This window comes from Cupressus sempervirens, chromosome 4 (genome assembly GCF_028749045.1).
Source record: "Cupressus sempervirens isolate cs-2001-9-10 chromosome 4, ASM2874904v1, whole genome shotgun sequence".
NCBI classification, from domain to species: domain Eukaryota; kingdom Viridiplantae; phylum Streptophyta; class Pinopsida; order Cupressales; family Cupressaceae; genus Cupressus; species Cupressus sempervirens.
In genome coordinates this window covers 760,216,680-760,229,150 of record NC_143121.1, presented here as the reverse complement: position 1 = coordinate 760,229,150, position 12,471 = coordinate 760,216,680, and the positions used below count along the sequence as shown (strand labels likewise).

Sequence of the window (12,471 nt, the reverse complement as noted above, 5' to 3'; positions counted from 1 at the left end):
ATTATTAGATGCATCAAAATAATTTATTCCTCCAAAACTATATAAGAGCTTTTTGGATCCTTAGCTATCACAAATGCTTCTTTGAATTCATCAACATGTTCCTTAATTTCTTCTTTCTGGTTATTGTCACTACCATTCTCGTTCCTTATATCATTTCTATTGTTGTGCCTTCTGTAATTAGGATTCTTCTTAAAGTTCCTTCTATCCATTATACAATATCTCATTATGTTTCCAAATTTATTACATAATTGACATACATGTGCATTTCTTCTCAAAATTGCTCCATTTTGATTTTTAGGTGTTTTGCAATCCCTTGCAATGTGTCTAGGATTATTACACTTGTATCACACATATTGGTTCTTTTCTCTATTAGATTTCTCACCATCATTGGATCTCCTCTATGATCTTCCTCTTTCATTACTTGTAGGGTTAGTATTTCTAAAAATTCTACTATTTACATTATTACCATCAAACTTAGTTCTTACATTTTGCTACTTTATGTCCATAACCATGATAATTATAATAATAGAAATTTTAAATATTTTTGAAAGAGTTCTTACCTATGAAATCTCTTTGCATATATCCAACTTCATTATATATGAAGTATCTACCTCTAAAATCACATATAACTTGCTTGGGTGGTTCATTTTTCTTAGTTTTATCAACTTTCTCTATTTTCTTAAGTTCATCATGTTTTGCTAACAAATCAATTAATTCAACTTCCTTTGATACTTTAGTAGATGTGCTTGATTCTACCTTACCTATATTAGATTCCTTAGGGGATTCAATAACTAGATCTAGATCATTTTTTATTTCAACCTTTTTGGCTAATTTCTCTCTAATAAGATGTCCAAGTCCTGTCTTGTCATAAGGTCTTTGATAAAATATATGCTCATCTATCTTCTAACCATTGGAATCAAGTTTCTCTAACTATTTCTTATCTTATATCAATTCTCCTTTCATAATGATATTATACTTTTCTAATTTTGCATGCTCAATCTTCATAGTGTCTAGTTAAGATGTAACTAGACTTAACTGGGATCTAAGGTTTTCATTTTCACTTTTTAGTTTAGGTTCATTCTAGCCACCATTTTTCTTAAGACTCAACTTAAGTTCAACAATTTTTAGTTCATGTTTCAAAATCTCATTTTTTTTTCTAGGGATTTCCTACTTCATCAGTATCACTAGTCTATGCAATTGATTCCTTTCTAGATTTTAGATAATCAATATTGTCTTTTAGTTTACCAATGAAAAGTTTTGCATCTTCATATCTATCTTTCATGTTATCTCTTTCTTCAATAAGAAGGTTAATCTTCTCAAGAGATTCTACAAGGTTTTTCTTCAACTATTTTATTGTTGGAAATATAAGAGGATTAACTGAGAGGGGAGGGGTGAATTAGTTACTACTAAAATAAATCTCAGATCCCTTAGATGTTAGTACAAAAATGCAAAGTAAAAATTGAATACTGTTGAAGCTCGATAAACACACATAAAATATTGTAACTCGGTAATAACTCAATTAGCTCGGTAAGTGCTTACCATATAAACTTTTAGATGTGGTCTCTAATTAGAATTACTTTAGCTGAGTTACAAACATATAAAAGAAAATAATATGAACACATTTGACACTAGGATTTAACATGGAAACCCAATTTGGGAAAAACCACCAATTGCAACTACTTACTATTTTCACTCTTTTGAAGTGAACCTTGTCAGGAGCCAACCTTATTAAAGGTTAAAAAACACACTATTAGGTGTGAACCTGTTAGAGGATTTAATCACCCTATTAGGAGTGGTCTTGTTAGAGGTCTTGAGACAATTCAGTAGAACTGCCACCTTGTTAGAGGATTTGCAAATAGCTATTAAGCCAACTTCGTTAAGAGATTTAGATCACTGCTACAATGGTTAGAGAGTAACAATAAGATGAACTGATTTGAATGCAACTAATTTGATGATTGTAGATCTCTATTCTAGCTTGTACTTGATCCTTCCTAATTGAATATGGTTTTTCTGCTTCACAAGGATATTGTGCTTATCCTTCAAATTTGCTTCCTCTTCTCATTATTAGATCTTCAATAACATCTTCATGTTTTTTTTCACACTTTGAAATCACAACTTGACCTTATACTTATATCTTCCACTTTGTCAAGTTAGCTCAAATACAACTTAGAATGATCAATATTCATCACCGTAGTCAGCTAGAATCAAAAGATAAATCAGTTAAGCTTATTATGCAAAAATAAGAAAATCCTTCATTAGCCAACCCAACTCAGTAGAAACTAACTTAGAAGTGATTTCCTTTGTTAACCAATAGAAGCTTGGTTAACACTACAAACTCATAAAAATACTTTGGCAACAGAGTGAGTTTGGTTAGCATTGGTTCCATCCAACTTTCCTTCACTAATCGAGTTTAATCGGTTAACACTCAATTTTTTCATCTTTCCTTTGACACTTTAGTGAATTCGGTAGACATTTCCTTCTGAACTAGGCAAACAAAAGAGTGCTCAGTAGATAGAGAAAACTATCTTCACTGGCTAAGTGAGCTCAACATATATAACTAATAATGATTATGACATTTGTGTAACATCAAAGACCATACACAATTAATCAGTTGTATCCAAAATTCTCCCTCTTTGGCATTGATGGAAACACAAAATGTCATAACACAATGAAATTTTGGATTTAGAGTTGAGAACTACCTCTATCAGTATGAGCTCTTCGTTCCACTAGATTTTGTCTACAACAACTGCTACCAAGTTCATTCAAGACATTCTCCCTCTTTCATAAAACTTCTTCTTTTGAAAACTTCTCCCTCATTGGTTGCTTGCTTTATTCTAGTTCCAAAAATGTCTTAGGTATATGACCGTAAACTTCTCCTTCTTTCATAGTAAATGCCAAAGTTAATAATTTTGTAAATACCAATGTACCTTAATTATTGATTCATCTACAATATGCCCTTGCCAATTTTGCACCAATTGATTGATCTTCAATAGGTTCTGGTTGATGCATTCACCAAACTTCATTTAATGAATTTTAGATAGGGGAATGACCCCTATCTTACCTCTTAGATATAGAAATGCATCCTTAGGTAATGGATTGGTGATTTTGTTCTCAATCTATTCCTTTATATTCACATATTCCATTCAGACTTCTTTATCCTGCACTAATTCTCTTAAGAAGTGATATTTTATAGTAATGTGCTTTGTTTTGGAATACATTATTAGATTCTTTGATATATAGATTGCACTAGTGTTATCACAATATATGACTACTAGATCTTTGATCTCTACCTTCATTCCTTCCAAAATTTGTTTGAATCAAACAATGTTAGAACAATTGACTATTGTTGCCACATATTTTGCCTATGCTATGGATTGAGATGTACAATTTTGCTTCTTGCTTGTCCAAGATACTAGTCCTTTGCCAAGAAATAATGCTCCTCCACTAGTGCTTTTTCTATCATCAAGACTTCCTGTGCAATCAGTATCAGTAAACACTTTTAGATCCAAATTGGCTCCAAGTTTATACCATAAACCATAGTCTTTAGTACCTTTCAGATATCTCATGATTTTCTTGATTTCCATCATATGATTTTCCTTGGGATTTTTTGAGAATCTTTCCACTATTCCAACTTCTAGAGAAATACCAGGTCTTGTGTGTACTACATACTATAATTTTCCAATCATTGATCTATATGTGGTCTGGTCTATTTCTTTAAAATCATCTTTTTTGAAGAGCTTATGTCTAGTAGACATAGAGGTTCCAACTGGTGTTGAATCTTCCATTCCAAATTTCTTTAGTATCTCCTTGATATACTTAGATTGAGTGATGTAGATACCATTTTTGTTTTTTTGTATTTGCAATCCAACAAAGAATTTTATATCTCCAAAAATGGACATCTCAAATTCTTTACTCATTTCTTCTGAAAATGTTTTACATGAGTCATCATTTCCTGTAAATAGAGTATCATCAACAAATATTTCTATGAACACAATCTTCTTATCTAGTCCTTCCATGATATATAGACTAATTTTATCATTTTTTCTTTGAAAGCCAATATGTACCAAGTAATTGTGAAGTCTTTCATACCAAGCTCTGGGAGCTTGCTTCAAACCATATAATGCTTTGTGTAACTTGCAAACCATGTCTCTTTTGTTAGGATCTACAAAAACTTTTGGTTGTTCAATGTAGACTTACTCATCAAGAATTATGTTCAAGAATGCAGATTTAACATCCATTTGATATACTTTAAATCCTCTATGTGTTGCAAATGCTAGTAAGATTCTAACACCTTCTAGTCTTGCTATAGGAGAAAAAGTCTTGCCATAGTCAATACCTTCTTCTTGAGAAGAACCTTTGTACACCAATCTTGCTTTGTTTCTTGAAACTTGCCCATCTTCGTTCAACTTATTTCTAAATATCCACTTTGTACCAATTACATTTTTATCTTTGGGTCTAGCAACAAGAGTCCAAGTCCAACTTTTGTTCTTTTCTATTTGTTCTATCTCTCCATTCATTGGTTCAATCCAACTTTCATTTTTCAAAGCATCCTTAACACTTATAGGTTCAAATTCAACAAGTAAACATGTACCTTTTAATTTTTCTCATGTCATTGTTCCATCTGAATTGTTTCCAATGATCTGATTAGGTGCATGATGCCTTCTAACATATCTTGCTACCATAGGCTCTTTGGGCTTTGAATTAGTTTTGCCATCTTCATTTTGAATTTTAGTTTCAAGCTCGAATCCTTCTGTCTATTACTCGAGTCTATCTGGCTCAGTTTGAACTAGCTCGGTAGCCTCTGATTGTGACTCGGGTCCTTCAAACTATACCTCAGGTTACATTGTCTACTACTTAGTAATGATTGGGGTTTCTGGGGACTCAAGAGATAAAGCTTCTTTTCTTTGAAATACATTTGATAGAGTATCAGGTTCATAGTAAACAAATATTTTGTAATCTTATGGATCCTTGTTGCTTTCTTCTTCACTCTTTTTTACAAATTCATCAATTCTAACATGTACACTTTCTATAATTTTATGAGTAGACAAATTCAAACATCTATATGCTTTACTTCTATAGGAGTATCCTAGAAATATGCCTTCATCACCTTTTATATCAAAATTTCTTTTTCTAGATTTTTTCAATATATAATATTTGCTACCAAATACTTTCAAGTAGCTTACATTAGGTTTGTAGCCATATGATAGCTGATAAGGTGTTTTGTTTGAATCTTTCTTCAACTGTACTCTGTTCAAGGTATGAACTGTAGTGTTGATAGCTTCCTTCTAGTGTTTGAGAGGAACCTTCTTTTCAATCATCAGGGTTCTTACACAATTCATGATAGATTTGTTTCTTCTTTTAGCTATACCATTCTGTTGTGGTGTGGCAAGGGCTAATATTTTTCTTTTGATTCCTCTTTAAATGTAGAACTTATTGAGTTCATGGGAGATGAATTCACCACCTCTATATGATCTTAAGCATTTCAACCTATTTCCAGTTTCCTTTTCTACTCTTGCCAAATACCACTTGAATTTTTAAAAGGCTTCTAATTTTTCTTTTAGATATAGGGTAAACTTTAAGAAACCCCCTCCAAAAAAAGATATAAATAATTGGAAAATCTTTCATTATTTTGAAAAACCAAATTATTTTTATTGGCAAGTGTCCTAATTTTTATTATTTTAAATCATATTTACATTAGTGATTATTTTGGAATCATAATTTTTGAGTATAATAGGAAGTTCACTAATAGTCATGGAAAATTACAAATCAAAATTGAATATGTTTTATCTCATGGAAATTATGAGGATATTTAAATTACATTTTAAATCAATGGTAAAAACTAAATATTGGTAATATATCCCTAAAGTAACTAATAATTACAATAATTATTGGTGAATTAATTTTAATTTCTTTGATAATAAATAATATTTAGGTTAATCAAATCTAATCATGTATCAAATATTGTGGGGAGTCTTTGAGTTTATTTTTATTTTAAAAAAAAATTATTAAGCTATTTAAAATATTTTAGAAATAAATTTAATAAAAATGTGGCGATTTAGGTTGCATTAAATCTTAAATTATTAGCCAAATGAATAGCAAAAAATTTCTAAAATTCACAAAATTACGAATATTCACTACTAAAAAACACCCTATTTAGATACATTACTGTCATCATTCTAGAATAGTCATCAACAAAAAAATTGAAAAACTTTTCTCCACTATAGCTTTCTATTCCAATAGGTCCACATAAATCTGTATGAACAATTTCCAAGACTTCTTCTGACTGATAGTTTTTTCTTTTGAAGCTAGTCTTTCCCATCTTACCAATTTGGCAATTCTTGCATAGACCCATGTTAGGCTTCTTCAAACTAGGAATACATCTTACTCTTCTTTGTTTTCTTCTCTTATCCAGATTAATAGTCTTTTGTACCATAACTATCTTTTCTCTACTTGAGCAATAAAACATGAACACTCATTGAGATCAGGATAAAATAGATTACCTTTTGTTTGCTTTCTAGATCCAAGCAGATTTCCTTTTCCATCCAGTAGTTTGGCTTGTCCATTCATGAATTCTACTTTGAATAAAATATTATTCAATTGTGCCACACTTAGTAGATTATGCTTTAGTCCTTCAACCCAATAAGCATTGTCACATATAAGTTCTTTAGTCAATGAAATACATCCTTTTCCTTTTATGTTATAGGGTTCATTGTTTCCAAATCTCACACTACCTCCATCATAATATTCCATGTACTCAATTTTTTTTTTTGTCACCAGTTATATGATGTGAGCAACCATTATTAATAATTCATATATCATTTTTTCTAACATGAGAGATAAGTGCTATCTTATCTCCTTCATCATCAGATTCATCTTTCATAGCAATATATACCATTTTGTCTTCGCTACTATCATAATCTTTAGCTATAAAACAATATTTCTTACCTTTGTCCTTGTAGTTCTTAGAGTCCTTCTTGCCTTATGTTTATTGCTTTTCTTCTCATCTTTGATTTTCTTACTTAGACACCTAGTAGCAATGTGACCAACTTCTTCACAAGAAAAGTAGATTAGAGAAACTTTACCTTTGTACTTTCCTCTTCCTTTGGATACTTCTTTGCAAGTAGGGTTTCAACAACTTCAAGATCACTATCTGAACTTTCTTCTGATGTTCCATCTTCTTCACTTCTTGATTGATTGGACTTTGATTTCTTACCCTTTTCTTTGAGTGAGAGTTTAGATTTAAATGCAGATCCAATATTCTTTCAAGCAGGAATATAGTTATCATAGTTGTCTAGTTCAAAAGCTGTTAGTCTTCCTACTAGAGCATCCAAGCCTAATTTGTTATTTGGATCACATCTCATTTCTTGAATAGAAGACACTCTAATTACATAAATAGGAAGAAGAGTTCTAAAAACTTTACTTACAACAATTTCCTCCTTAATGTCTCCTCCTGATGCTTTGATTAAACTTACACTGGCCTTGATTCTTTCCACATATTTTCATCTTCTCTCATTCTCATTTGATCAAATTATCCTCTAAGACTTTCTAGTTTAGTTCTCCTTACATTGTCATCTCCTCCATAGATATCTTTCAGTTTGGTCCACATTTCATGAGTAGCTTTGCAATCCTCTACCTCATCAAATTTAGCATAACTAAGAGTAGATGTAATATCAATCATAATGATACTATGATTCTTCTTTTTAGCAATATCTTCAACTGATAATGTTCTAGTGGGATTTTCATATTCAGCATCAAGATATTTGCAACCTGAATCACTGATGGCAGCTAGATGTAACTTATAATTCCTTGCCATGTTACAAAATTGTCTCTATTCAGCTTGGGAATTTCTCTTTTGTAAGACATCCTAATCTTTAGCTTACGTGCTTGAAACCTTCTCTGCAAGCACCAAAAGCTCTAGTACCAATTGTTGGAAATATAAGAGGAGTAACTGAGAGGGGAGGGGTGAATTAGTCACTACTAAAATAAATTCTAGATCTCTTAGATGTTAGTATAGAAATTTAAACTAAAAATTGAATATTGTTGAAGCTTAGTAAACACACATAAAATGATGTAACTTAGTAATAACTAAATTAGCTCGATAAGTGTTTAACATATAAACTTTTAGATGTTGTCTATAACTACCATTACCTTAACTGAGTTGCAAACATATAAAAGAGAATAACATGAACACATCTAGGACTAGGATTTAACATGCAAATCCAATTTGGAAAAAACCACCAATTGCAACTAGTTACTATTTTCACTCTTCTAAAGTGAGCCCTATTAAGAGCCAACCTTGTTAAAGGTTACAAAACACACTGTTACGTGTAACCTTGTTAGAGGATTTAATCACCCTATTAGGAGTGGCCTTGTTAGAGGTCTTGAGACAATTCAATAAAACTGCCACCTTGTTAGAGGATTTGCAAATAGTTGTTAAGCCAACTCTATTAGGAGATTTAGATCACTGTTACAATGGTTAAAGAGTAACAATGAGATGACTTGATTTGAATAAAATTGATTGGTTGATTATATATCTATGTTCTAGTTTGTACTTGATCCTTCCTAATCAAATATGGATTTTCTGCTTCACAAGGATACTTTCTTATCCTTCAAATTCGCTTCCCCTTCTCATCATCAGATCTTGCATTCTTTTCTTCACACTTTGAAATCACAACTTGACCTTATACTTATATCTTCCACTTTGTCAAGTCACCTCAAATACAACTTAGAATAATCAATGTTCATCACTGTAGTCAGCTGGAATCAATAGATAAATCAATTAAGCTTATTATGCCAAAATAAGAAAATCCTTTGTTAGCTAACCTAGCTTAGTAGAAATTGACTCAGAAATGATTTCTTTTGTAAACCAACAAAAGCTCAGTTAACACTACTAACTCATAAAAATCCTTTGGCAACTAAGTGAGGTTGGTTAGCATTGGTTCCATCCAACTTTCCTTCATTAACCAAGTGAGCTCGATTAACACTCACTTTCTACATCTTTCCTTTGATGCCCAGGTGAACTCAGTAGACATTGCCTTCTAAACTAGGGAAATACATGATTGCTTAGTAGACACATAAAATTGTCTTCACTACCCCAGTGAGCTTGAAACATACTAACTAATAATGATTATGAAATTTGTGTAACATCAAAGACAATACACAATTTATGTTTCAGTTCATCATTGTTTCAAAATCTCATTTTCTTTTTGGAGATTTCCTACTTCATCATTGTCACTAGTCTATGCAATTGATTCCTTTCCATATTTTAGATCATCAATCTTGTCTTTCAGTTTACCAATGAAAATTTTTCCATCTTCATATCTATCCTTTAGGTTATCTCTTTCTTTAGTAAAAAGGTCAATCTGCTCAAGAGCTTCTTCAAGGTTTTTCTTCAACTGTTCTATATCTATGGAGATCTTACTCAAGCTATTAAACTTCTAGTGACTAATTAGACTCTAATACTAATTGTTAGAAATAAATAATATTGAAGAGGTGGGGGGTGAATCAATATTCTACAAACTTTTTCCCACTACTGAATATTGTCAATTACTTTATAAATTGCATATAAAAGTAAACTGGAACAATGTTGAATAGTAAATATAACCATACATATAGAGAGCTAATAACACCATTTTTTTTTAACTAGGGAAACCTTGACCAAGGGAAAATACTAGTGGGGATGATACCCACTAGATGATTTACTAAAGAATAGGATCTTGTTAAGGATATTGACCCTATTAGGAGTCTATGAAATACATATAGTGTGGAAAGTCCTTGGTAGAGGACTAGGACTTGTTAGAATCATCAACCTTGTTAGGAGTTGGTGGATTAAATACAATGTATGCAAGAAGAGCTCATTACCCTAATATGAAATTACATAATTCAGTTCTTCACAAGATATACAATACTTTTGGTCTGCTATATTTTGCACTGGTTCTGATCATACAACATATGTAGTTCACATATCATCTTATTGACTTCACATTAATTATGAAGTATCACATAGATCCTACATATGTTGCACACTTATCTTCATAGGATTAGATCTTTACTTATGCCTCTCATATTCATAATTCACCACTTAGTCAACCTTAATGCTTTCACACGCTTGGCATAATATAAAATAACTTATGGAATAATATCCACATAGTTGGTTCATCATGACTTAGTAATTATTTTTTCACGAAAATAATTCCTCAAGTCGTACAATCCAATTCATTGCTATGCTCTATTAAATACTTGTGCTAGAATTCAATCATAACTTGTGTTGTACTCTCTGTACACACTTGTGTGCTGGTACATGTCATCATGATACTGTCATAGAACTTTCATCCACTGTGCATAAGCTAACTCTTAATGAGTTGTCCATACACATCACATCTACTCTGTGTGCTACTATAAATTGTCTAACACTGAGACAATTTTCTATCTCTAAATACATAAATAAAATCTTGAATACATGTTGTCATAAATGAAAACTATCAAAAAATCTATCTAACCATATTTCCAAAAAACTTGTGGCATGTCTACAAGCCCTAGGATGTTACCTTGAATGAGCAAGTGGTTGGAAATATTGATTTGAGGTTTGAAAGGATCTATTGGCTTTTCAGTGAAAACTGGTCTAGAGGCCTAAAAGATAGGCTAGAAACTAGGGCTTGAGGGTGAATAGGGTTGTGGGTGTTGTGAAGCTCTATAAATTATGATTCTTGAAGTGCCTATAGTTTATTCTTTCCGAAGGAAGAGTAAGGGGTTGTTACAAAACAAAAGAAAATATTAGCATTCATCTAAGAAGATTTTGAAAATCCTTCATTAGCCTTTGCGTCATGATCTCCAACACATATACACTCCTATAGGTCATATGGTCATTGGCCAACTAAATTTTGCACTTGGTTGTGCCTTCTTGACAACTTTTTCAAGAAATTGGAAAAATTGCACTTCTGCAAAATTTGCACTTTGCAACCTTTTAACAATTTCTTACACTATTATGCAAATTTTCTCTTTTCATGTTTTATATAAGGTGTCTGATTGGTTAGTTAGCCTTTAGAACTCCTCTTCAATTATTTGTATCTTTCTTTCCAAATGTTTCTCAAGCAACTTTTGAAATTTGCAAAGTTGCACAATGCAACTTTTACATTTTTATGCAACTTTTCACCAAATTAGTCTAATAACCTTCCTATCATCTCAAACTTAACCACAAACTTACCTATGGTATTTGAATTCATGTGGCTTACCAGGAAGTTTACGAAGGGCATCTGAAATGACCGCCGCATCTGCCTTATACTTCCGGTGCTTCATATACAATATAACGATGAGCACTCCAAAGAAGACTGCAAGAGCCATTCCAGAGACCAAAAGTCCGATCTTTAATCCCCAGTTGGGTTTGCAGGTTTCAAGTTCTTCGATCTCGAGACTCCATGAATGTACGCAGTTAAGCTCGGTGTTATTCCCCGTGGAATCCGTGAAGCCAAAATAGACTAATGGGTTGAGAAAATGAGCGAGATTGATGGGATACTGTAGAACAGGCTGACAGGGAATCCCATCAGGCGTCTTTGCGATATAAGCCTTTAGAAACTTTTGAATCCCACTGTACTAAATCCACACCGTGATGTTTTCTTTTCTCTTTAAATTGATACTACCCACATCAAGAGACGCAATTTTTGTGGAATTTATGCTGTTGACATCAATGGCTACGTGATTATCATCTAGATCGTTTGTGACGTTGCTCTTCGCTGTGTCGAACTCAACTGCCACCATCTTGTTGCTTCTCAGTCCATCAATGGTGGAATTGAAGAGCCCCACCCAGTGGCCATGGCTTGCATCTGGTCCATGTCTGATGTCTTTGTTTGGAGATATTATAAACGCCATGCCTTCACCTGCAGTTTTGTTGTACGCGGGTGCAATGTTGAAAAAAAAAGTGGAATTGAATGATACTGGACTGTTTGGATCTTTCCATAGTCTGTATGGATCATTGAATATGATTCTTCCGTCTCTGTTTTGTAGGGAATACGGGGCCTCTAGATTTACAGTTTCTGCTGTGACTTGCAAGGACTCAAAAGCTATGCCGGAGTTGTAGAATGTGAAGAGGCTGTTGTTTTCTGTATTAAAACTCTAAAATTTGAAATTCCCACTAACAGTTCGCACCAGTAGAATATAGATTAAGGCCAATAATGAAACTCTGTGAAAACCCATTTGTTTAGGTTAAATGAATTCTGGGGAAGAGTAAGACATGGATGGGAAATAGACTTGACTCTGAGTCAATGATATACAGTGCCTCACATGATCTTTTTTATTTGTGGTCTGTGTTGGATGTTTCCTCAAGAATACAGACGTCATGCATATCTTATCCTCTCAGTGTGGTGATCAATTTTTTTGTGTTGTTCCCTTCGTTGTTGAAACCTTCAACGCTCGATCAATCACTCTGAAACACCAAACGTACGTTTTAGATAAGATGTTAGTCTCGAGAATCGTTTA

The 12,471-nt window shown here is 32.6% G+C and overlaps 1 pseudogene; it reads right to left on the bottom strand.

The window, feature by feature from the left end:
* Positions 1 to 11,199: 11,199 nt before the first annotated feature.
* Positions 11,200 to 12,189, bottom strand: LOC149563594 (putative L-type lectin-domain containing receptor kinase S.5; annotated as a pseudogene).
* Between the last annotated feature and the right edge of the window lie 282 nt (positions 12,190 to 12,471).